Raw genomic sequence first — 23,120 nt, 5'->3', positions numbered from 1 at the left:
TATGAACGATATGTCATATTTTTCCCCATCCCGGCGCATGTAGCACTGTGCACACGTGTACAATTGACAGTCGCTGGTGAGAGTCAGAACAACGCACTGCTGACCGGGTTCACATGTAAAGTCGTCCTGCGTCCGTCGCTGGCTACTGGCCTCCCACCGCACCTCATGGCGGGCGACCGGTACCAGCGTCCAGGCCGTGATACCGATGCCCTGGAGTGGCCATCCGATCGCGAACATCACCAATAGGAGTCGCAATCCCCATGACCACCCCATGTTCAAGGCGGAGGGTCAGCCTGCGGGTGCATAGCAATTACAACATTATTTAGGTCTCACGTAAGTAGCACTGGTTCGCCGGGACGTTTGCCCAGGTCGGGTCTCCGGGGTACATAATGGTGACCAGACTGTCCTTCCCCTGTGCTATGATTTCGGCCGGCCTGGGGGGGCCGGTCGTCTGGCGCACCCATACCTTGGCCCCCTTAGTGTCAGTAGACCCAAATCCCCCCGTCCCACGCTCAGTAACCGTAACGGGAGCTCCCATCTCTTCCACCGTTGTAAGGTTACATGGCTTAATGACCAATTGCGCTATTCTGTCCCCCTTCTGTATCACGTAAGGTTCAGCGGTGATGTTGACCAGGATCACCCCCAACTCCCCTTGGTAGTCTGCGTCAATTACGCCTGCCATCACATCAATCCCCTTTAGTGACAGTCCCGACCGCGGGAGGATATGCCCATAGGTTCCAGGGGGACAAATCAACCCTAACCCGGTCTTAATCACCGTAGGTTTCTGTTGGATCAAAGTCTGGGCAGTTAGTGCTCGTAGGTCCAGTCCAGCCGAAGCCGGCGTGGCCCTTACGGGAATATCAGCTTCCTCAGCGAACTTCCACATTTTAATAGGCTGAGTCTTTGGGGTATCACATACTCGTATCATCCTATTCAAGGGTGTTACCCCATTTCCTAATGGGCGGTTATTAATTTGTTTCACCACCCGAATTAGTTGCTTCCTCCAACCCGTTAAGTCATTGCAACCTCCTGCTTTTCGTAGTGAGGACTTCAGAAGCCCATTCATTCGTTCTATAAGTCCCGCAGCTTGTGGGTGATAGGGTACATGATAAACCCATTCCACGTGGTTATCGTGACACCACTGCTTTACCGCCCTTCCTGTGAAATGGGAGCCATTGTCACTCTGGACCTGTATGGGCAATCCATAAAATTGTTCAATCAAATCTAAACATCGCAAGGTAGCCTGTTGATTGTTGTGACGACAGGGATGGGCTACCAAAACCCCAGACATAGTGTCCACAGCTGTACATATGTGGTTACATCCTTGTGAGGAGGGTAAGGGACCCACAAAGTCCATTTGCCAGCTCTGTCCCGGACCATCCCCCCGATGGATATGTCCCATCATGTGTTGGGGCACTCCCTGCCGCTGATGTTGACACTGCTCACACTGGTTTACTGCAGTCTTAACATCATCTACCATAAGATCTATTCCTCGGTCTCGAGCCCAGTGCAAGGTTCCTTGCACTCCCCAGTGCCCAGCCTTAAGGTGTGCCCATCTAGCTAGGTCCACTGAGGTGCCCCTTTGCACCATCATGGTTCGGACGATACCATCCACATATCGGTTATGTAGAGCTTCCACATCATTTCGAGAGGTATGGGCATCTACGTGGGTGATGTATATGACCAGGTATTGAGCTTTCTCCCATATATCCTCCCATAACTGTTTACCCCACACTTCCCTATTCTGGATCATCCACTGATTGGCCTGCCAAGTTGGCATCCATTGTGTCATGCCGTTAACCACTGACCACGAGTCAGAGAACAAACAAACTCCCATGACCCCTGCTTGCATGACTACCATATGCACTGCCTTTAATTCTGCCCACTGACTACTTTTTCCCTCCCCTAATTCTTCTAGGGTAGTGCCTTGTTTTGGGTTAAAGGCGGCAGCTTTCCATCTACGCTGTCCCGCTTTCCACTGGGCTGACCCATCTACGAACCAAGCCGTGGCTTGTTCATCCGGGGTCAGTTCATCATACCGTTTTCCCATCTTAACGGGTGATTCCTTGTATTCAATCACCTCAAACCGCTTTTCCCCTTCCTCAGGGGCCTCCGCCACTTGCTCATGTAGGACTGACACTCCTTTCTGTCCAGTCCGCACTCTCTCCGACACATACCATTTCCATTTAATGATGCTGCTCTCTTGGGCAGTTCCTATTCGGTGGGTAGTGGGGTCACTAAGTACCCACGGAAGAATAGGGATAGCTGTTCTCATGATCACTTCATGTCCAATGGTCAGGGCTTCGGTTTCCACCAAGCCCCAGTAGCATGCTAATAACTGTTTCTCAAAGGGGGTATACCGTTCCCCTGCTGGGGGTAATTTTCGGGACCAAAATCCCAGTGGCTTACGGGTTCTTTCCTGTTTTTGCCATAAGCTCCAATTGGCATAATCCCCCTGTGCTGAGACTTGCAGTTCTACAGGTCCTGACTGTATCTTTCCCAAGGATACAGCTTGCTGTATCGCTTGCTTGGCCATTTCAAATGCAGTTTGATGGACCTCCGTCCATTCGAACGCTGCCTTTTTCCTCGTAACTCGATACAAAGGTTTTAAAATTTGTCCTAAATGGGGAATATGCTGTCTCCAGAATCCGAATAACCCAATAAATTGCTGCACGTCCTTCTGGGTGTGAGGGACGGCAAAGACCTGAATCTTATTTTTAGCTTTCGCAGTGATTTCCCTTTCCCCCTTGTTCCACACGATTCCTAAGAATTTTACCGTTTGTGAGGGACCCTGGATTTTGGCTGGGTTGATCTCCCACCCATATCCTCGCATATGTTGAACCAGTTGGTCCAGCAATTCCTGAACCTGCTTCTGACTTGTCCCCTGTATCATCATATCGTCAATATAGTGCGAGATCATCACTTCGTCAGGCACTTTAAAGGCAGCCACGTGTTCTGCAACTATCCGGTGGCAGATAGTAGGGCTATGCAGATATCCTTGGGGCAGTCGTGTGAACGTGAATTGTCTACCCTCCCAAGTGAATGCGAACTGTTCCTGCCTATCTTCGGGAATAGGAATTGTGAAGAAGGCATTAGCCAAATCAATTACTCCGTACCACACCCCTGGATGATGTTGGATTCGTCCTATAATAGTGACGGCATCCGGGACCGCTGCCGTCAAGGCCGGAGTGTGACGGTTTAGTTGCCGATAATCTACCGTCATCCGCCATGACCCATCGGCTTTATGTACGGGCCATAAGGGGTTATTCCACGCCGTGGTGCATGTCCTAAGCACTCCCGCTTCCAAATAATCCTTAATTGTGGCGGATATTTCTTTATGTCCGCCGGGAATCCTATACTGTCTAAGACTTATTACGCGATCGGCGATCGGGATGGGGAAGGGGTCCATCTTAACCTTTCCCACTAACACCGTCCTACAGCGCAAAGCCATTTTCGTGATTCCAAATTCAAACTTCCCTTGTTGGAGGTGAAGTGTTAAACCGGCCAGAATGTCCATTCCCAGGATCCATTCTCTAACCGGTGTAATGATAATTGAATAAGTTTTAATGGGCATTGTACCTATCTTTAGGGGCAATTGTACTGTTCTTCCTTCAATCAGATTACCTCCCAGCCCAACCAGCGTGACTGGGGTTCCTTTAAACTTATGGGGCGTCCCATAGATTAAGGTGGCCTCCGCCCCTGTGTCCACTAGAGCCATAACGGTTTGGACGGATTTGCGCCAATAGATAGTCAATGATACATGAGGTCGAATGTCGTCTGCTGACCATTGGCTCGTTCGTGGGCAAACCCTTGGGGCTTGGCCCGATTCCTATTGTTCCTCCCATTCATCTTCCCCAGACAGCACTGGGTAAAGACGTTTGCCTCGCCCTTCTTTGTTCTTGCCTTTCTTACTAGGTTTCCGGCCACGCCTATCCACTTTATAACACTCTCGGAGGGGAGGCCGTACCTCCTCCTCCTCCTCGTCCTCCGAGGATTCCCACCGCTGGGAAGTGGAAGTTCTACCCCTTCGAGGCTCATTAACAACCGGACCCAGTGTCTGACATTTTTGTGTTAGTAATTCCACTAGGTCTTCCATAGTGGGTCGGGACTCCGTCTCTACCCGGGACACCTTCAGTCCCTTTCGTCTGCATAAGTCTTTTAATTCCGGTGTAGGTAGGCCATCAATCTCCGATGCTGGGACCTGCGCCCGTATCAAAGCTTGCCACAAAGCACGCCGTGAGGGGCCTTGGTTACTTCCTTGATTAGGGTTTACTTTTCCCCCTGCCCGAGCCTCAGGGCGACGCCCCTCCGTGCCCCCCTGAGAAGCACGGGTTGTGGGTCCCCAATCCCCCAAACCACCCATCTCCCTCATCATACTACGGGCATCTCCTAGGGTTTCTCCCCGTCCACTCAACATTATGGTTAATAACAGTGGTTTATAATGGGGGGGGGCAGTCTTCACTAGATGGTCTCTAGTCTGTCTACTAACATTTGTGTTATCTACCTCGTCCAGCACTCCCAGCAACAGGGCATCCCGCACACACAAACGGGTTAGCCTCTGAACCCCTTCCTTAATCGTTGTCCAAGTTCCTTCCAAGGGGGGCCAATCGGACGGGAAGGGATACTGTTCGGCCACTGCCCTGGCATACATCCCAAATAGGGTCCCCATACTGCGATCTATTACCATATCCTTGGCTTGGTTGCGGTACCCCAGGTCTATGGCAGCATCCTTTGCTAATCCACCAAACTTGGGAGCATCCTGATAGTCTACCTGCACTTGTTGCCCCCCTTCCTCGAGGAGCCGAATTAGCCATAGCTCTAACGGCTCCCCAGGATTACGTCGGGTTTTCTGGGTGATAAACAGCACCTCATCGGTAGTGAAGTCTTCCGTTAATTCAGAGAATTCTGCGGGAGGCTGAGCCCGCGGTAATTCATGCATAATTGCCTCCCCTTGTTCATTCCGTATAGGGTTTCCTTTCTCATCTAACATTACCTCCCGTTGCACTGGGAGACGTCTCTGAACCTGCTTTCTCCTAACCACTGGTTTAGCTTGGAGTACGGGTGGGTCCTCTTCGTACTGATCATCTAAATCTCCCCAAATGTTCCCATCCCAATGATCGATATCCCACCGATCCCCGTTATTTAACTGGGCTACAAACGCCCGTACTTGTACCGGGTCCGGGGTTCGAGGGACCTTCCTTTTCTCTTTCCGTTTCTTAGCAGACAAATACATAATAGTTCGTCCTGCTAGTTCAGTTAATGCTGTCAATTCAGCTTTTAACTTCATAATTTCCTGCCTCAACATAGAGGCATCTCCCGAACTGAGTCCCTGCTCATGTTTCAGGAGGGCTAATTCTGCTTCAGCTTTTTGGCGCTTGTCTGACTGTTGTCTACAAGCCGCCGCACAGGCCCACATCCTCCGCTGTACCCCAGGCAATGGGTTCTTCGGCAGGACTGGGATCCTCTCAAGGGTGGACAGCAGCGACCCTGGGGTTCCTACGCCCTCGGCCTCCCAGTCCTCCGGTCGCCCCCCACCATTTCTCAAACAAACTGCCACGCCATGCCACGGCCCATGCCATCCCGGGACGGTCAGGACCTCCACAGTTTGTTCCTCTGGTTTCTTAGCCTTTTTCCAAAACATTGTTCTGTATCAAAATCTTTCCTCAATTGCGATTGATCCTGCCGACTACGCCAAAATGTTTTAAAAAATTCTCAAGGTCAAGGACCAGGCTCGCAGGAAAGTAGTCTGACACAGAACAAACAGCCAAGAGGCGAGTCTGCTAGAATATAAGTGTTTTATTCCCCGCAGTGTCCCCACAACCAGTCTCGTACTTACAACGGGTCTGGTTTATACTCACTCTACGTGTTACCAAAACTGGGAGCCGTCAGTTCTCGTAGAGCGGTTGCCAACAACCCACGCTCGGCGGTTAAACGTAACCCCGGAGCAGGCTCTACCGAACTGGAGACTTCTCCAGCTGATATACCCTTTTCCAGATATAAACATTCATGTGAACAGCAGAGCAAGGCTAAAAAACACATTCCATTCTGGTTACATACAGATAAGAAGATTCACACGGGAAGGTGTATAACAAGATTCACACGGGACTAAGCGACACCTTCCATTTTCGGTTAAACACATTCCATTCTGGTTATTCACACGGGAAGGTGTATGACAAGATTCACACGGGACCAAGCGACACCTTCCATTTTCGGTTAGATTCACACATGTATTGGGACACAATTTTAACCCTTTCACCACAATGTGGAAACTCAACACTGTCAGAGTTACAAAGAGACGCCAGTCATAGAGTAGTATAGCACAGAGACAGGCCCTTCAGCCCAAACCGGTCCATGCTGACCAAAATGTTTGTCAACACTAAACTCATTTCCCTGCACTTGGCCCATATCCTTCTAAAGCTTTGCTATCCATGTATTTGTTGAAACGCCTTTTCAATGTTGTTAATGTACCTGCTTCAACCACTTCCACTGGCAGCTGTTTCCCCAGGCGAAGTACACTCTGTAAATATTTTGCCCCACATCTTTTCTTCCATCTTTGTCCTCTCACCATAAAAACTCGTCCTTGCTCTTGAAATCCTCCCCCGAGGGAAGAGACAGCTACCGTTAACCCAACTCTACCCCTCATGGTTTGAAAATATTGCCTCTCAACTTCCTCTGCTCCAGTGGAAAAACATCCCAGCCTATCCAGCCTAAATTCTAATTTGATAATAATGGCAGTGATGATTTTGGCTGTGCGTGTGTCAAGGATCTCTCATTTTTAAGCCAATGCTGTGCCTCTTAAGTTCACCTGATCTTAAAACGAATGGCACCCCATTCATTTAAAATGTCCATGTTTTCTGTGCAAAGTCGGTCCTAGTCAGGAAATAGGCAGTGGTGTCTTATATTCCCGTAGACGTCTTGTGACCGGGTTCATATGCTCTGTTTTGTGATGTATGAGTAAATGTTCAGAACAAAAGATTAATGCAGCCCTTTATTCATGTCTCATTGTTAAAAACACTTTCTCCATTTACAGATGTGACTGAGAAGCTTCTCCCAATGAATCTTTGACTGATAACAGCATTTGTCAGGCTTTTGAAAGTCACTGCAGCTCTGTCATAGCACAGGGGAGGGCTCTTTCAGACACAACGCGTCATGCAGAAAATTCTCCCACATTAGTTGAGCAAAGTTGACGTCTTTTTAAGACATTGTGAAACTTGAAAGGGTTTAGAAAAGGTTTGGAAGGATGTTGCCAGGGTTGCAAGGTTTGAGCTACAGGGAGAGGCTGAATACGCTGGTACTATTTTCCCTGAAGCTTCAGAGTCAGCCAGAAACATCTGTTGAATCAGGAAACATCTCTTCCTGCAGCAGCTTCAGACAGACTGCTTGCTAAAATCAAAAGCAGGGGAAAAGAATGGGACAACTGCCCTTTCATCGTAGAAGTGTTTTAGAAGAAAAAATGTCAAACCCTTTTCCCGGATTGTTGCCTTAGCCAGTATCTGTTAGCAAACACCTTAATCCTAGATGAATGGGAAGCCTTTTACAACCCCTCCTGAAAATAAACCAACAACGTAATCTTAAAGGAGCAACATGATCACAACAAAAAGCACTTGAACTGAAACATTTGTTACAAAAGGCTGTACAGTTAGCAGGACAAGAAAACGGTTTTCAATTTCACCAATCAATTTAAATCAGCCGCATTGGCTACCAAAAACTTATTAAATTTAAATCCTAAAGTTTTGACAACATGGCCAATCCTATCATAAAGAATTGGCGCTCTCAGTCATCTGTGTATTAGAGAAAGCATCATTTAGAAAAACAGAGAAGGGCATTCCTGACAGAGGAATCGGAGGAGGCATCCCCGACAGAAGATGGCACAGAATATTCCGGAAGACACATAACCTGGTTGTAATCTGATAGATTAAATTCTATTTTGTGTTATCTGAGTGGGACATGTATTGATTGGAACAGCATACCAGAAGAATCTTGATTTATTCCAGAATACCCAGTAGTTCGGACGGATTTATTCAGTTTGTTAGTAGTTTTGTTCATTTGTTTACCGTGAGAGTTGGTTAAATAAATTGCTGATTGTCGATTTTAAAGTGTCAGGGATTTACTTTTAACACTACAGCAGGTTACACCACTTATCACACTGACTTTACAGATTAAAGGGCAAAGTGCCACGCTTTGGACGTTACAGTTTGAGATCTTGGTGAGTGAGGTGGGTGGGTTCAGCCTTCGCTTTGTAACAGTATTGATGACATTCTCTTGAATGCAATGGAGTCAATATTAATCCCAGCATCTTGGTGTGGTTGTGGGTGAATCACCTTAATTTGGCTCCTGACTCAGAAACCGCACATAGAATCAACTGCTGAAACAATGATTTGCACTTTATTGCATGTAGCAACCACAAATAAAACCCCTCAAGTTCATTCAGCTTCACCCCCCACCAAACTTGGCTATCACCCAGTTGATGGCTGAATTTATCTGGGTTTCCACCGACAGTGCCCATCTCTGGAAGTGTCCAGGGGTTTGATGCAGTATTATTCTTCTAAGTACTGCTGCTGCTGCATCATTCTGGAGTTGAATTTCGGTGGCGTTTCCTCAATTTCAAATCTGTGGTGTGAGTTTTTTTTAAAGACTCTAACATCACCTCACATTGCTGGAGACCTCAGGTCTGCACCTTACCTTCTTATCCTTGAGGGTGAGCTGTCTGTTTGAAACAGCCTGCCCTGCAATTAACCCCTCTCTGTAAAGGCTTTCCTTCGACAGGCAGAATTAGTTGTCCTTTTGTCACACCATTATTAAACAACATTATCTTGCCTGTCCCAAGAAACAACTTATTGTGTTGCCTCCTTCTTTCCATGGATGTTAACTAGCAGAAATTAAGCCATTTATTGTATTGAATCTGCTCTGCCATTCAATCATGGCTGATATGTTTCTTAACCCCATTCTCCCTGTAACCTTTGAGCCCCTTGATACTCAAGAATGAGTAAATGGTGGAGCAGACTCAATGGGCTGAATGGCCTAATTTCACTTCCTGTGGTGTCACAGTTTCTCGTCCGCCCTTTCGTTTCTTGGTCCAGAAAGAGTTATTGTTGACTCGTGAAGTTTGGGAAGCTCTGGAGTTTACAGGTGCACACCACGCTCCTCTCTGCCTCCTCCCAGAATAACGATTCCTCCTGAGATACTGGCAGTTCTTGAGATCCCTGGATATCCCGGAATACAAATCAGTGTGTCTGGAAGTCTCTGCTGCTACCCTGGAACAGAAGGATTATGGGGAGAAAATTCAGAAATCCGAAGAGCAAAGAGACTTGGGACTTCTAGCCCAGGATTCTCTCAAGGTAAACTTACAGGTTGAGTCAGTAGTTAGGAAGGCAAATGCAACAATGGCATTTATTTTTACAGGACTTGAATATAAAAGCAGGGAAACACTTCTGAGGATCTGTAAGGTTCCAGTCAGGCCACAATTGGAGTACTGTACACAGTTTTGGGCCCCATATCTCAGGAAGGATGTACTGGCCCTGGAACATGTTCAGAGGAGGTTGATGAGAAAGGTCCCAGGATTGAAAAGCTTAACATATGAAGAACATTTGAGGATTCTGGGTCTATACTCAATGGAGGTTAGAAGATGACAAGGGAACTAATTGAAACCTACAGCATACTGAACAGCTTAGACAGAGTGGATGTTGGGAAAATATTTCCATGGGTAGGAGAGACGAGGAGCCAAGGGCTCAGCCTTCAAGTAAAGGGAAGACCTTTTGGAACTGAGATAAGGAGAACTTCTTCAGACAGAGAGTGATGTATCTATGGAATTCACTGCCCCAGAAGGCTGTGGAGGCCAGATCGTTGAATATATTTAAGATGGGGATAACGAGGTTCTTGAATATCAAGAGGATCGAATGTTACGGGGAGAAAGGGGTTGAGAAACTTATCAGCCATAATTGAATGGTGGAGCAGACTCAATGGGTTGAATGGCATAATGTCTGCTTCTATAATCTTATGATATGCTGATGTGTGGAGGGGTGAGAATGGGGGAAAAGAGATAAAGAGGGGAACACAATTAAGGTGAAGCTGGATACAGATACATAGGAAATACAAGAATTGTACGATAAATCTCAGACCACATAGAAGCACTGGCATACAGAGGGATCTGGCCATATACATCTCCAAAAGTGGCAATACAGGCGGGTAACGAGACCAAGAAGGCACATAGCACGTTTGCCTTGAGTGTAAGAGTTGGCGAGTTATGTTACAGCTATTTATTCCAGTCACATTCAGAATATTGTGTGCAGTTCTGGTCCCCACACTACCAGAAGGACATGGATGCTCTGGGAGAGGGTATAGAGAAGGTTCACTCGGACATTGCCTGGTCTGGAGGTCTCATTATGAGAAGAGATGGGATAAACTTGGATTATTTTCACTGTAAAGATGGAGGCAGAGGGATGGCCTCAACAAAATGATGAGACACACAGATTGACTGGACAGGGCGGCGTGGTTACTCAATCATTAGCACTGATACCTCACAGCGCCAGGGACACTGGTTCAAGTTCAGTCCCAGGTGACTGTCTGTGTGGAGTTTGCACATTCTCCCTGTGTCGATATGGTTTTCCTCCGGTTTCGTCTCACAACCCAAATGTGTAGGTTAGGGTGGAGTGGCTATGCTAAATTACCCCAATGCCCAGGGATTGGCAGGTTAAGTTGGATTGTCCGTGCTTAAATTGCCCCACAGTGTTCAGGAATGTGAAAGTTAGGTACATTAGTCAGGGGTAAATGTCGAGTAATAGGGGTAGGGAAATGGGTCTGTGTGGATTATTCTTTGGATGTTTGGTGTTGGGCCAGATAGTCTGTTAGATAGTCAGAGGCTCCCCCCCCCCGCCCCCCCCCCCCCCCCCCCCCCCCCGCCCCACCAGGGTGGAAAAGTCAACGACAAGAGGGCACAAGTTCAAGGCGAGAGGGGTACAGTCTGCGGGAGAATTGAAAGGGAAGATTTTTCACACAGTTGGATGGTGGATGCCTGGAATGCATTGCCAATGGATGTAGTGGTAAGAGGCACCTTAGCAACACTTAAGGTGTATCTGGATAGACACATGAATGGGAGGTGCATGCAGGGACAGAAACCACGCATTAGCAATAAATAGCAGGCCTAAGTTAGGATTAAGAATTGGCACAGGCTTGGGGGTGGAGGGGGTAGGGGGTAAAGTGAACTTTCAAAAAGTAGGGGATACCTGTATGCTGATGAAGGGGTGGGTGGAGGCTCAGGTGGAGCATAAACACTGACAGAGGCCAATTGGATCGACTGTGCTGGAGACTCAATGGGACAGAGACAAATATATCTATTTCAGATCTACCTGCACTTCAGTCGCTTCTGTGGACTGTTTCCGTAGGGAAGGTGCAATCCCAGGCTCAGAGAGCGTCAGCCCCCACTGGAAGTAAAATGGGTGACAGAGCAGCCATTCAGCATAAAGGAACCCCTTACCCTCCCACTTCACCCACTAAACAGGGTTCAAGATGTGACTCTCAGCAGCGGTAACAGCAGAGTCCAACCTGAATCCCTGCGCCATCTCACTTGTGAAGTTGCTGGTGTCTCCACAAGTTGTACGACTGGGTGAAGCCCTTCCCACACACTGGACAGGTGAACGGCCGCTCCTTGGTGTGGATGTGCTGGTGTTTGCGCAGGGTGAAGGAATCACAGAAGATATTGCTCCACACGGGACAGGTGAACGGCTTCTCCTCAGTGTGGACGCAGAAGCTGAGCAGCAGGTAATACGACTGGGTGTAGCCCTTCCCGCACACGGAGCAGGAAAACGGTTTCTCCCCGGTGTGCATCCGCTGGTGCGGCAGCAGGTGGTGTGACTGAGTGAAGCCCTGCCCACACACGGGGCAGATGAACGGGTTCTTGCTGGTGTGGACCCACTGGTGGGCCAGGAGGTGGTTTAACTGAGTGCAGGTGAACAGCCGCTGCTCGGTGTGCAAACGCCAATAATCTCCAGCGCAAATGGCGAAGGGAAACCATTCCCACACTCCCACATTTCCACGGTTTCTCCATGGTGCAGGTGCCCTCGTCTGTCTCAGACCTTAACAATCTGTTGAAAACTCGCTCACGCTTACAGCATGTGTGTGGTGTTACTGGTGAACCCTCTGATAATTGGAACACTCTCATTCAGTCTGTAAAGCTTGTTCCAGTCACTACTCGGGTGTGTGGGTATGTGAGACTCTGAGTTTCCAGTCACACTGACGTTTAAAACCTAACTAAGCAGACAGACCTTCTCCCCTTTGTTTTCAAGGCCATCAATATACACGTCCTCGTGAAACAAGTGACTGTCAGACTTTGATGTGATGTTTGGTCTGAGATTTCTGCCGCCAAATTCTTCTCTTGTAATATTCCTGTGAAGTGATTGCAAAGGTCATCACAGTCAGTCCATGATAGAAAGTCTGAACGTAATTCTCGTTACTGTGGAACATTCTTTCCTCTCAATTCCAAAGATCTTTGCGTCGATCTATATGTAACTGTAAACCAACAGGGTTATGTGGCAGACTGCATACCTCCACGAAGAGTTCACATGGACTCAAGTTGCAAATGGACCTCTGTAGTGCAGTATTGACACTCTTACTGAAGATCTACAATATGCAGCAGTACGATATTACAAGTCCAGGAACAACTGCAAATCAGACAAGGTCTTTTCAGAAGTTGGACCATGAACTTCTGAAGCTGCTGCTGCTCTTCCTCTCCCTCTCTGAATGAAGATTGACCTTCACCCAGACTGCATCTTCCTTCCTCTGTCCAAATATTTGTGAACGCAGACCTTGTTTTGAAGGATGGCATGTTTTCTGATCATCACAATTAAAGGGGTGTCTTCCCCCTGATATGCAAAGGGACAGTCAGTCAGGGGAGGGCAGGGTCACGTCGTGTGTTGTTGTGTGGAATCTGTGACAGCTGCAACAATTCATCCCAACTCCTGTACTCAGTGCTCTGACTGATGAAAGCAAGCATGCCAAAAGTCTTCTTCACTGCCCTGTCTACCCATGACTCCACTTTCTAGGAGCTATGAACCTGCACCCTTACATCTCTTGGTTTGAAATACTGCATAGGAAACATATTTGGTGCTTGTTGGTATGTATTATTATTTGGTGCTTATCTCGACTCTAATTCGGTATTTTATACTGAATGCCATGATTGATGAAGGCCAGTGTGCCCAAATTTTCGACCTGTGACTCCACTTTCAGAGAACTGTGAACATGTACTCCAAGATCCCTCTGTTCCACTACACTCCTTAAGGTCCTACCATTCACCATGAAATTCCTACCTTGATTTGACTATACAAAATGTAAGACCTCACACTTATCTATATTAAACTCCATTTGCCATTAACCTTAAACCTATGCCCTCTAATTTTGGACTCCCCCACCCCAAGAGAAAAGACCTTGCCTATTTACCCTATCCATGTCCCTCATGATTTTACAAATGCCTTTAATGTCACCTCTCAGCCTCCAAAGCTCCAGAGAAAATAGCTCCAGTCTATTCAATCTCTTCCTGTAGCTCAAACCCTCCAACCCTGGCAGCATCCTTGTAAATGTTTTCTGACCCTTTCAAGTTTCACAACACCCTTCCTGCAGCAGAAAGCACAGAATTGCATGCAGTATTGCAACAATGATGGAACCAATGTCCTCTCTGAAGAGGATTTTAAAACAATATTTATAACTACACGCAAATCAGGTTAGTTGGGCATGACTTTCCCATAGTTTTGGTTGTCCTTCATTAACCTATGCTTTATAATATATAAGAAAATATTTTGAGGGATGGAATTGTTGCTAGCACGTCCAACATTTGCTCCCCATCCCTCATGGCCTTTGGACTGAGCAATAGGCTACATGCTGGAAGGCAGTTGAGAGTCAACCACATTGTAGTAGGTCTGGAGTCACGTGATGTGAGCGTGTGCACGCGTGTGTAGAGTTGTGAGTGGTAGATTTCCCTCCCTAAAAGAACACTTTCACAACACTCTGTAATGATTGGACAAAAACAACAGTTCTGGCAGCATCTATGAGGAGACGACAGTGTTACTGTTTTGAGCCCGGTGGCCCTTCAAAATTAGGCTGGATTCAAAACATTAACTGTTTTCTTTCCACAGATGCTGCCAGACCTGCTGCATTTCCCCAGCAATTGTGCCTTTTGTTGCTGATCTCCAACAGCTGCAATTCATTGTCTTAGCCAATAATGGTTTCCTGGTTGCCAGTACAGAGACAAACTCTCACTTCCAGATCTTTTTATTCGTTGAAAATAAAGTCCACTAGCATCCATGATGGGATTTTAATTTTTGTTCTCAGAAGACCGAGATCTCTGGGCTACTTAACCAGTATCACGAGATCACAATCTTCCCTTCACTGACAGTGACATTGACAATCTTGTCCTGAATATTTTTCATTATTCATTCATGGAACGTGACACTTGGTCTCCCAAAAAATAACCAAGTGCCAATTCAGAGAGCTGTTAAGAGTCAACCACATGACTTTGGATCAAGAGTGACACATTCACCAAACTGGGAAAGGACTGAAGATTTCCTTCCATAAAAAAGGTTATTAGTAAACAAGATAGGTACTTATGACAATTGATAAGATCACCAAAGCAGCGATAAGTTAATATTCCAGATACATAAATTGATTTCAAATTGCATCGGGGCCATAGCAGCATCAATTTGAAACTCCAGATGTTAAATCCACGAACAATGCCCAAATGCTACCAACTCCCTACAATCTCTAGGCTTCCCAACACTGACTGGTCTGTAATTGCCAGTTGCATCCTTTTCCTCCTTACTATTTACTATTCAATTCAGCCCATTGAGTTGACTCTGCCATTTATTCAGATCACGATTATTCTGGCAAACATTTACTCCATTTTGCTGCCATTTCCCTATAATCCTCAATTTGCTTAATGATTAAAAAAAATCTATCTCAACCTTGAATGCACGTAAAAACCCAGGCTCAACAGCCCTCTGTAGTATCAAGTTCCACAGATTTACTGCCCTCAGGAGAAATTCCTATCTGTCCTAAACATGCAATCTCCTATTTGGAGGTTACTTCCTCTGGTCCCAGACTCACCCACTTTTCCACGTCTAGCCTGGCAAGTCTCCTCAGAATCTTGTACGTGACAATAAGGTTACCTCTAATTCTTCTAACTTCTAATAAGCACAGGTCCAACCTATTCAGTTCTCCTCATAAGACATTCTTTCCATCCCTGGTATCATCATGGTCAACCTGCCTGCCTCCAATGCCAATATATCTTTCCTCAGGTAAAGGTCCCTAAACTGTTCACAGTATTCAGTTGTGGCCTGACTAATGCCTTACATAGGTTCACTATAACCTCCCTACATTTCTACTCTATTGAAAAGGCCAACCTCCCATTTGTCTCCCTGTTACTCACTGAAATTGGATGAAGAGATTCGTGGACGTGATTCCAAATCCCTCTATTCTAAAGCTTTCTCCATTTAATATTCAGTTCTTCACCTCCTAACAAACTGTATTACCTCATTTTCCCATCTGTCAAGCTTTCGCTCATTTGCTTAACCTGTCTATATCCCTCTCCAGATATCTAATGTCATCCTCATCACCTGCTTTCACATCAACTGTCTCTTCTGCAAATTTAGCAATAGTACCTTCACTTTACTTATCAAAGTAATTCGTGTATATATTGTAAATAATGTTGCCCCCAGCGCTGATCCCTGTGGTACATCACTAGTTACAAGTTGTCATCCTGAACATGCCACTTACCACAACTGTGGTAGTTAGCCAATCATCTATCCATGCTAACATACAGCCTCCCAACACTGTGGGCTCTTTGCTTACTATTTCATAAGATGTGAATATCATTGGCTGTGCCAACAACTCTTCCCAAACTGACCTTGAAAAGGTGGTGCTGATCTGCTTCTTAAATTGCTTCACAAATATGGTGTGGACTGCAACAATGTTCAGGAGTGAGTTCCAGCATTTTGGTCAATAACAAAGAAACAATGCGATATATCTTGCAGTCGGAATCCTGTGTTCACACTTGTCTGTTCTTGGTGGTTGAGGTCATGACTTGGAAGGTGCTTTTGAAGAACCACCACTCATGCAATCAAGCCAGACTAATAGATTGTGGCCCCAGACTCTGCCGTTTTGACTTCCCTCATCAATCTACATTCTTTCCAGCGAAGTTTCAGTCTCAACCCGCCACGCAATGCCATCTGTTACGGCTTAAAAGATAAGAATACACATGATTACCGACCGTATTTTGGGTTGTATAAATATTTGCCTGCCAGAATTATTTTCCAAAAGACTTTAATTAAACTGGGTGACTGCATGAAATGGTTTGTTGGTCAGACTATAATCATCATCATCCAAGGAGACAATGCCAGTAATACCATTGAACTCGTCTTTTTGTTTAAAAAGCACAAGTTCTTGATTGACATTTACAACTTACTGGCATTCACACCTGCACATTCAATGTCAAACTCAGACAACATAAATGAAATTACACCATTAATTTTGTTTTACAACAATCCAACAGATTAATTAATAATACACAGTGAATACAAGGCTGATTAATGTGAAATTAAATTTGACTGAAAATGTAAAATCGAGATGAGAGATAACAAATGGGCGAAGGGCAGAAGGCAAGAAATGCAGCATCACAGAAGGTGCTCCTCCAGGGAGTGTATTTTACCAACTACAACTGCTAAATATAAACAAACACTCTGACATGACCCTCCGGTTTTAATGTAAACCATACTCCCTTACAGTAGGTACCATTTAAATAAGTTAATAGATACAAGCCTTGAGCAAATCCAGCCTCCAGCCGGGCCCGCCGCTTCTTGGAGCTCGGAGAGGGGTTCCCACTCATTCATTCAACAGGAGGCGGCTCAATTTATTGTAATGGGCACGGAGGGTACAGTGGTCGTGTCTCATGTTGAGGAGGAAGCTGTTTCCTCTCATTCAACAGAAGAGGACCTATTTACTAGAGTTCTTTTTTGTGGTGCAGCTGTAGTCTCCCATAGAGCCCTGAGGCTCAGGTTCAAATCCCTCTGCTTCAGTGTGTGTAATAACTTTACTGCCCAAGCCACGTGCCAATTGGCATAGGGATAAGAAAATTAGGGAAGTAAACACGTCAACCTGTTCAATGCTATCTCCAATCATTTCACTTCCTGTCCATTCGTACTCCAGGGAGCCCAGCCTCGTTTAACGAAGGTTCTTTTTGAGAAGTTTAATCGGGCATTTTTGCACAAGTCAAGTTAAGAAAGCCGTGATCCCTCGCAAGACTGCGCGGAAGACAACAATTGTAATTCTCGGCGGGGAGGCTGAATTATGAATTCGCTAATAGCCTCCCCTAAGCGATGGTGGAGCCCACGCCATCGCTTGTCTCTGTGGCGCAATTGGTCAGCGCGTTCGGCTGTTAACCGAAAGGTTGGTGGTTCGAGCCCACCCAGGGGCGGTGTGTTCGCTTGGCTTCGAAGATGAACGCTTTTAATGGGGTCAGGAAAATGTTCCCCAAACGGAAATCCTCTCCACAAAGGGGTTTCTGAATTGAATTAATGTCTAACGTAAGGGACTGTGGATTCTGAGAAGCCGAGACAAAAAGAGAAACTCGGCAGGTTTGACAGTACCTGTCGGAGAAAACAGAATTTTGAAATGTTGTCTCTGATTCTCTTTCCACAGATGTTGCCTGACCTGCTGAGTTCCTCCTGCAATTTCTAGTTTTGTTCTTAACGGAAAGTTCATTTCACCTTTTGGGATGAAACACCTAGACTCGCCATGTGCAGATATTTAACCCTTTCGAATCACTGTGAAGTGATTGGATTCAAACAAACTCTGCGATGATTCACTCTTTCTCAGCTCCACAGGCAGACAGACCTGGGAAGTGAAGCTGTCAGTGTGGTTCTGTATTCGTGGGCCGAGTGGTTCATGCGATGGACTTGAAATCCATTGCGGTTTCCCCACGCAGGTGTGAACCCTGCCGACTACAAAATGAGAAATGTCGTCGAAAAGAAAGGGAGCTTGCTCCCCGGCTTCTTCTTTCAGATTCAAATCAGTGGAGGGGGAAAAGTATTTCACTCACATTGGGACTGGTGGGAATCTGCAACCCACTGCCTGTTCGGGTGGAACAAGCAGACACCCGCACAGCTTCGTTGGAGGCTGTGAGCAAAGTGTTTGGAAATGAGATTAGAACAGTGAGGGGCATGAAATCGTGATCGAAATGAAGCAGGCACCTGAGGACAAGGGTGTTTCCTTTGCCAGTGAAAGATACTGCTTCACAAAGTTGGGCCTGTGGAAAGGAAGCAGTGACGATGATTATCTTTGGTTATTCACCTTGTCAATGTTCCCATTGCTGCGCATGCCCGTGTTAACGTCAGAACGCTGCAGCATGGCGGCGTTAGATACGCACAGGGCCGGGGCGCAATGGATGACGCATCTGACTCCACCTACCTGTTTGAAATGCAGCTCACAGTTTCTTCACACACCCCAATTAATCTTTCTCATTGTCCTGAAGCCGGCATACGGTTTGAATTCCCGATCTGCGGGAATGAGAATCTTTTCACTGTCTCGCGTCAGTCAATGTCCCTGAGAACATCGGAGTCAAGTCACAGCGCTGGAGTTGAGGGGAAGCTGAAATAGCCCCACACGCTGCTCACGGGCACACTTTCCTTTCCCCAACTCAACGCCTCAACCACTGCGGCTCCTGGGAGTGGAAAGGAAACAATCACCAAAACCCAGTCTTAGCTTTGTGAATCTTCAGAAAATCAGCAAACGTTCATCCCTTCGGATTTTCTATCCTGGGCTGAGAGGGATTGGTTTTGTCACTCTTTTGTAGGACATTGCAAGTGGATGTTTTGCAGAAAAGCACCACAATGCAATCTGATTAATCAGGACCTGGATGTTTTCGGTCTTTGAATGTAAGTGTTGTGCTCCAGAACTTTGTTGTTCACAGTTTATAATACTTATCTTCCCAGTCCCCTGTATCACTTGTCGAAAATGTTCAATTTGCGTCTTGTAATCCTTTCACTGTCTGCTAATGAGGATAGCGTTTCCGTGTTTTACCTAAATTATCGTGACCTTGCATACCTCAAGCCTCAAGCTAATTTGACGAGAAAGCTTTTCCAGTTCAAAAGCCAACTGTTAATGATGGTTCTGTTTCTTGTCACGTAGCCAATTTCAGATCGATGTTTTAAATATCCCTTTTGTTCCTTCAGATCCAGGTTTCGCTCACAGGGCTAGAACAGAACTGTCACCAAATACATTTACCAATCTACGTTCATCCTATCGATTGTATTAGCATCATCAACACTTCTCATCAAAACAACTCGAGGGATTTTCATCACAATTTTCTGTGAACAGTTCTACATTAGCTTTGCTGAATGAACCCCAAATTTCTTATTTTCGGCCCTGATTATTAATCTCTCTATGCATGGGAATGGATCCTTCCCAACCGCTCTATCTCTCATCAATGTGTGCAGTTCAATTCGATCTCCCATCAGCCTCCTCTGTCCTGATCAAATCCAGGGGAACAGGATACGTTGGGGCTATGGCGCAGACAGGACAAGCCCAATACTCACCTTTCCTGTTAGAACCATTCCATGAGACATTTTAGACCACAACCTTGGGCGATCGTTGTGGCCGAACACTTATGGTGTCGGCGTAGAGATCCTTTGGGGCTCCCCCACTCAAGGTGGTAACCTGCTGACTATGTTTTCTTCGCTGACGATTTTAAATGACTTCCTTTTGGTTGTATTATCGCCCAAACTTCACAAAACCCGTCCCAATAAAGTCCCGTTTTCTCATGTCTGGGAATTGATTGCCATGCAGGAACCTCGGGTTCTGAACAAACAACGTTACAGCCTCACAACGTCAGCTCTGTTTACCTTTCACCAGATGCTGCTCGACCTGTTGGCTTTCTGCAGTATTCTCTGTGTTTATTAGGCACAAGTGCTGCTTTTCATTCAAAAACTTCAATCCCTGTCCTCTGGTAACTGACTCTGGTCAGTGGCAATTGATTCTTCTGATCATTAATCTGCCCATTCCCACCGCTTCTTCTCCCATCATTACCAACAGCCCCAGGAAATCTCCAGTTAACCTTCTTTGCTCCAAAGCGAACATTCCCAACCTTCTTTGCTCCAAAGCGAACATTCCGAACATTCCAAAATGGAAATTCCTCATCCCTGGACATGACGCAAGGCGTACAATTGGGAAGAGATTTTGGCAAAATATTGTCAGTTAGGAAATGGAAAAATGTTCATGAAGCAAAACAGAAATCCCAGTCTCCAGCTTTGTGAATCTTTAGAAACTCTTTGGGAAACGTATTTGGAGGAGAATGAAAGATGAACTGTCCCACTGAGTAGAGACAGTGCAGACACCGTCCCCTTGTTGAAGAGGCCGGGAGATTGACTCTGATGTTCTCGGGACATGAACTGATCTGAGACATTGAAAGAATTGTCGTTCCTGCACATCAGGAATTCAAACACCTTCTCGCCTCCGAGCCAATGAGAGAACTCGGGAACAGGCAAAACACGGAAAGGCTCGAAGGGCGACGGCCCGGAATAAGAAAGCTCGTTCCTCGTGACATGGATGTGTCTCCAGCCTGTCCCCGGTGTCTTCACAATAAATCTCCCAGGCTTTATTATGGAAAAGTAAAACTGATAGACGACAATTGTAATTCGAGGCGGGGAGGCTGAATTATGAATTCACTAATAGCCTCCCCTAAGCGATGGCGCAGCCTGTATCATCGCCTGTCTCTGTGGCGCAATTGGTCAGCGCGTTCGGCTGTTAACTGAAAGGTTGGTGGTTCGAGCCCACCCAGAGGCGATGAGCTTCTGGTTACCTGTCTCTTCAACACGCCTCCCTGTTTCCGAGCCAACATCTCTGTCTCAGGCATGCAGCAGTGTTCCAGCAAAACTCAGCTCCAGATGGAAGACCAACGTCTCATTTTCCATTTGGAATCCTACAGCCCTCCAGTCTTCAAGATCGAGTTCAATATTAGTTGGACCCGAACTCCCGCATGCCCTTGACCCCTACCACACCCACACGAGGCCGTGTTATCAAATCGTCTGCTGTTACACACGACTTAGTGTTAGCCAGGAATAGTCTCCATGAACAGTTAGTCACCCTCCGACTCAGATCGTTATTCACTCCTTTGTCTCTCCAATATTCTCACTCTGAACTCGTGGCAAAGAGAGCAATGTCGATTGATATCCCTGAGCCAGCTGTTTGTCCCATCTCCAGGAACAGGGCTCTCTCCACTGGCGGATAATTAAACCACTTTGTTGTTGCGTTGACGTGAGATTGTATAAATATAAACTTTTCTAAATCCCCACCTTCCGTTGATTGAACTGTGAGTTCACTCTGAATCACAACACGTGATTCTGGTTCTACACAGCATGTAAATGAGAGTCTCTATTCGTATCATTCTCTTGCCTTCGCCCTGGAAATCTCCACATTGTTACTTTGGACATGACCACCGAATTCCCTTTTTTGTTCTTGAATCTGCCTCCTTGTCACGGTCAGACAGGGACAAAAAAGTGTTCTTCCTAATGTCACGTTTACTTTTTTTTCCAAATGCCTTGAAATCTCTGCCAAGTTTTTGGGAAATTGAAAGGATTCTCATTCCTGCACATGAGACTGAATTGATTTAATTTCTAACGTAAAGGACTGCGGATGCTGAGAATCTGAGACACAAAGAGGAGCTGCTGGAGAAACTCAGCAGGTTTGGCAGTAACTGTAGGAGAAAACAGAGTTCTGAAATATTGTCTCTGCTTCTCTTTCCACCGATGCGGAGTTGCTCCTGGAATTTCTGTTTTTGCTTTTAACTGAAAGTTTATTTCATCTTTCGTGATGAAACAACCAGACTCGCCATGTGCAGATATGTAACCCTTTCGAAACCTGTGAAGTGATTGAATTCAAACAAACCCAGCAATAACTCACTCTTTCTCAGCTCCACAGGCAGAGAGACCTGGGAAATGAAGCTGTTAGTGTGGTTCTTTATTCGTGGGTCGAGTGGTTAATACGATGGATTTGAGATCGATTGCGGTTTCCCCACGCAGGTGTGGACCTTGCCGACTACAGTTGAGAAATGTCGTCAAAAAGAAAGGAAGACAACTCCTCGGTTTCTTCTTTAGGATTCAAATCAGTGGAGGGGTTGGAAATCTGCAACCCATTGCCTGTCAGGGTGGAACAATCAGATACCCACAGAGCTACTTTTGAGGCTATGAGCCAAGTGTTTGGAAATGAGACTAGAACAGTGAGGGGCGTGAAGTCGTGATCGAAATGAAGCAGGCACCTGAGGACGAATGGGTTTTATTTGCCAGTGAAAGATACTGCTTCACAAAGTTGGAACTATGGAAGGGAAGCAGTGACGGTGATTATCTTTCGCTGTTCCTCTTGTGAATGTTCCCATTGCTGCGCATGTCCGTGTTAACGTCAGAACTCTGCAGCATGGTGGCGTCAGGTACGCACAGGGCCGGGGCGCAATGGATGACGCATCTGACCCCACCTACCTGTTTGAAATGCAGCTCACAGCTTCTTCACACACCCCAATTAATCTTTCTCATTGTCCTGAAGCCGGCATACGGTTTGAATTCCTGATCTGCGGGAATGAGAATCTTTTCACTGTCTCGCGTCAGTAAGTGTCCCTGAGAACATCAGAGTCCCGTCACAGCGCTGTCAGAGGAGGGGAAGCTGAAATAGCCCCACACGCTGCTCACGGGCACATTTCACTTTCTCCAACTCACCGCCCCAACCACAGCGGCTCCTGGGAGTGGAAAGGGAACAAATACCAAAACCTAGTCTCAGCTTTGTAAATCTTCAGGAAATAAGAAATCTGTTCATCCCGTTGGATCTTCCATCCTGGTCTGACAGCGTTGATTTTAAATAGCTGTCCAGTCAGTGCCGATTCGTTTTGGCTGAATAAAATCTTCCCTATCTCATCCCAGCATTTCTTGCCACAGAGAACTGTGCGGCAGAGTTCATGTATATATTTCCTTGTATGGTATTTTGTAAATAACATTCGTTTGCTGGTTGTTTGTATCGGGTATTTCAGGTTCATTTGCCGCTGTTTAAGTGTGTTGGTAGGTTTGTGGGCTACCATGATGCTGAGAGCGTTGAGTTGT

The 23,120-nt window shown here is 46.3% G+C and overlaps 1 protein-coding gene and 2 non-coding genes across 3 annotated transcripts in view; all 3 read left to right on the top strand.

Annotated features, from left to right (window-relative positions):
• The window catches only part of LOC148144448 (uncharacterized), a 677,410-nt gene that overhangs the window by 432,703 nt on the left and 221,587 nt on the right, over positions 1-23,120 (top strand). The window lies entirely within an intron of this gene.
• trnan-guu (transfer RNA asparagine (anticodon GUU)) lies at positions 17,382-17,455 on the top strand. Its single transcript has one exon. It is a non-coding gene; the product is annotated as a tRNA-Asn (tRNA).
• On the top strand, positions 20,747-20,820 carry trnan-guu (transfer RNA asparagine (anticodon GUU)). The gene has a single exon. It is a non-coding gene; the product is annotated as a tRNA-Asn (tRNA).

This window comes from Chiloscyllium plagiosum, unplaced genomic scaffold, assembly GCF_037043375.1.
Source record: "Chiloscyllium plagiosum isolate Xiang-an unplaced genomic scaffold, Cpla_swu_hap1 HiC_scaffold_27, whole genome shotgun sequence".
Lineage (NCBI taxonomy): Eukaryota > Metazoa > Chordata > Chondrichthyes > Orectolobiformes > Hemiscylliidae > Chiloscyllium > Chiloscyllium plagiosum.
The sequence above is the reverse complement of the archived record's forward strand: the minus strand, read 5'-3'. Positions and strand labels throughout refer to the sequence as shown.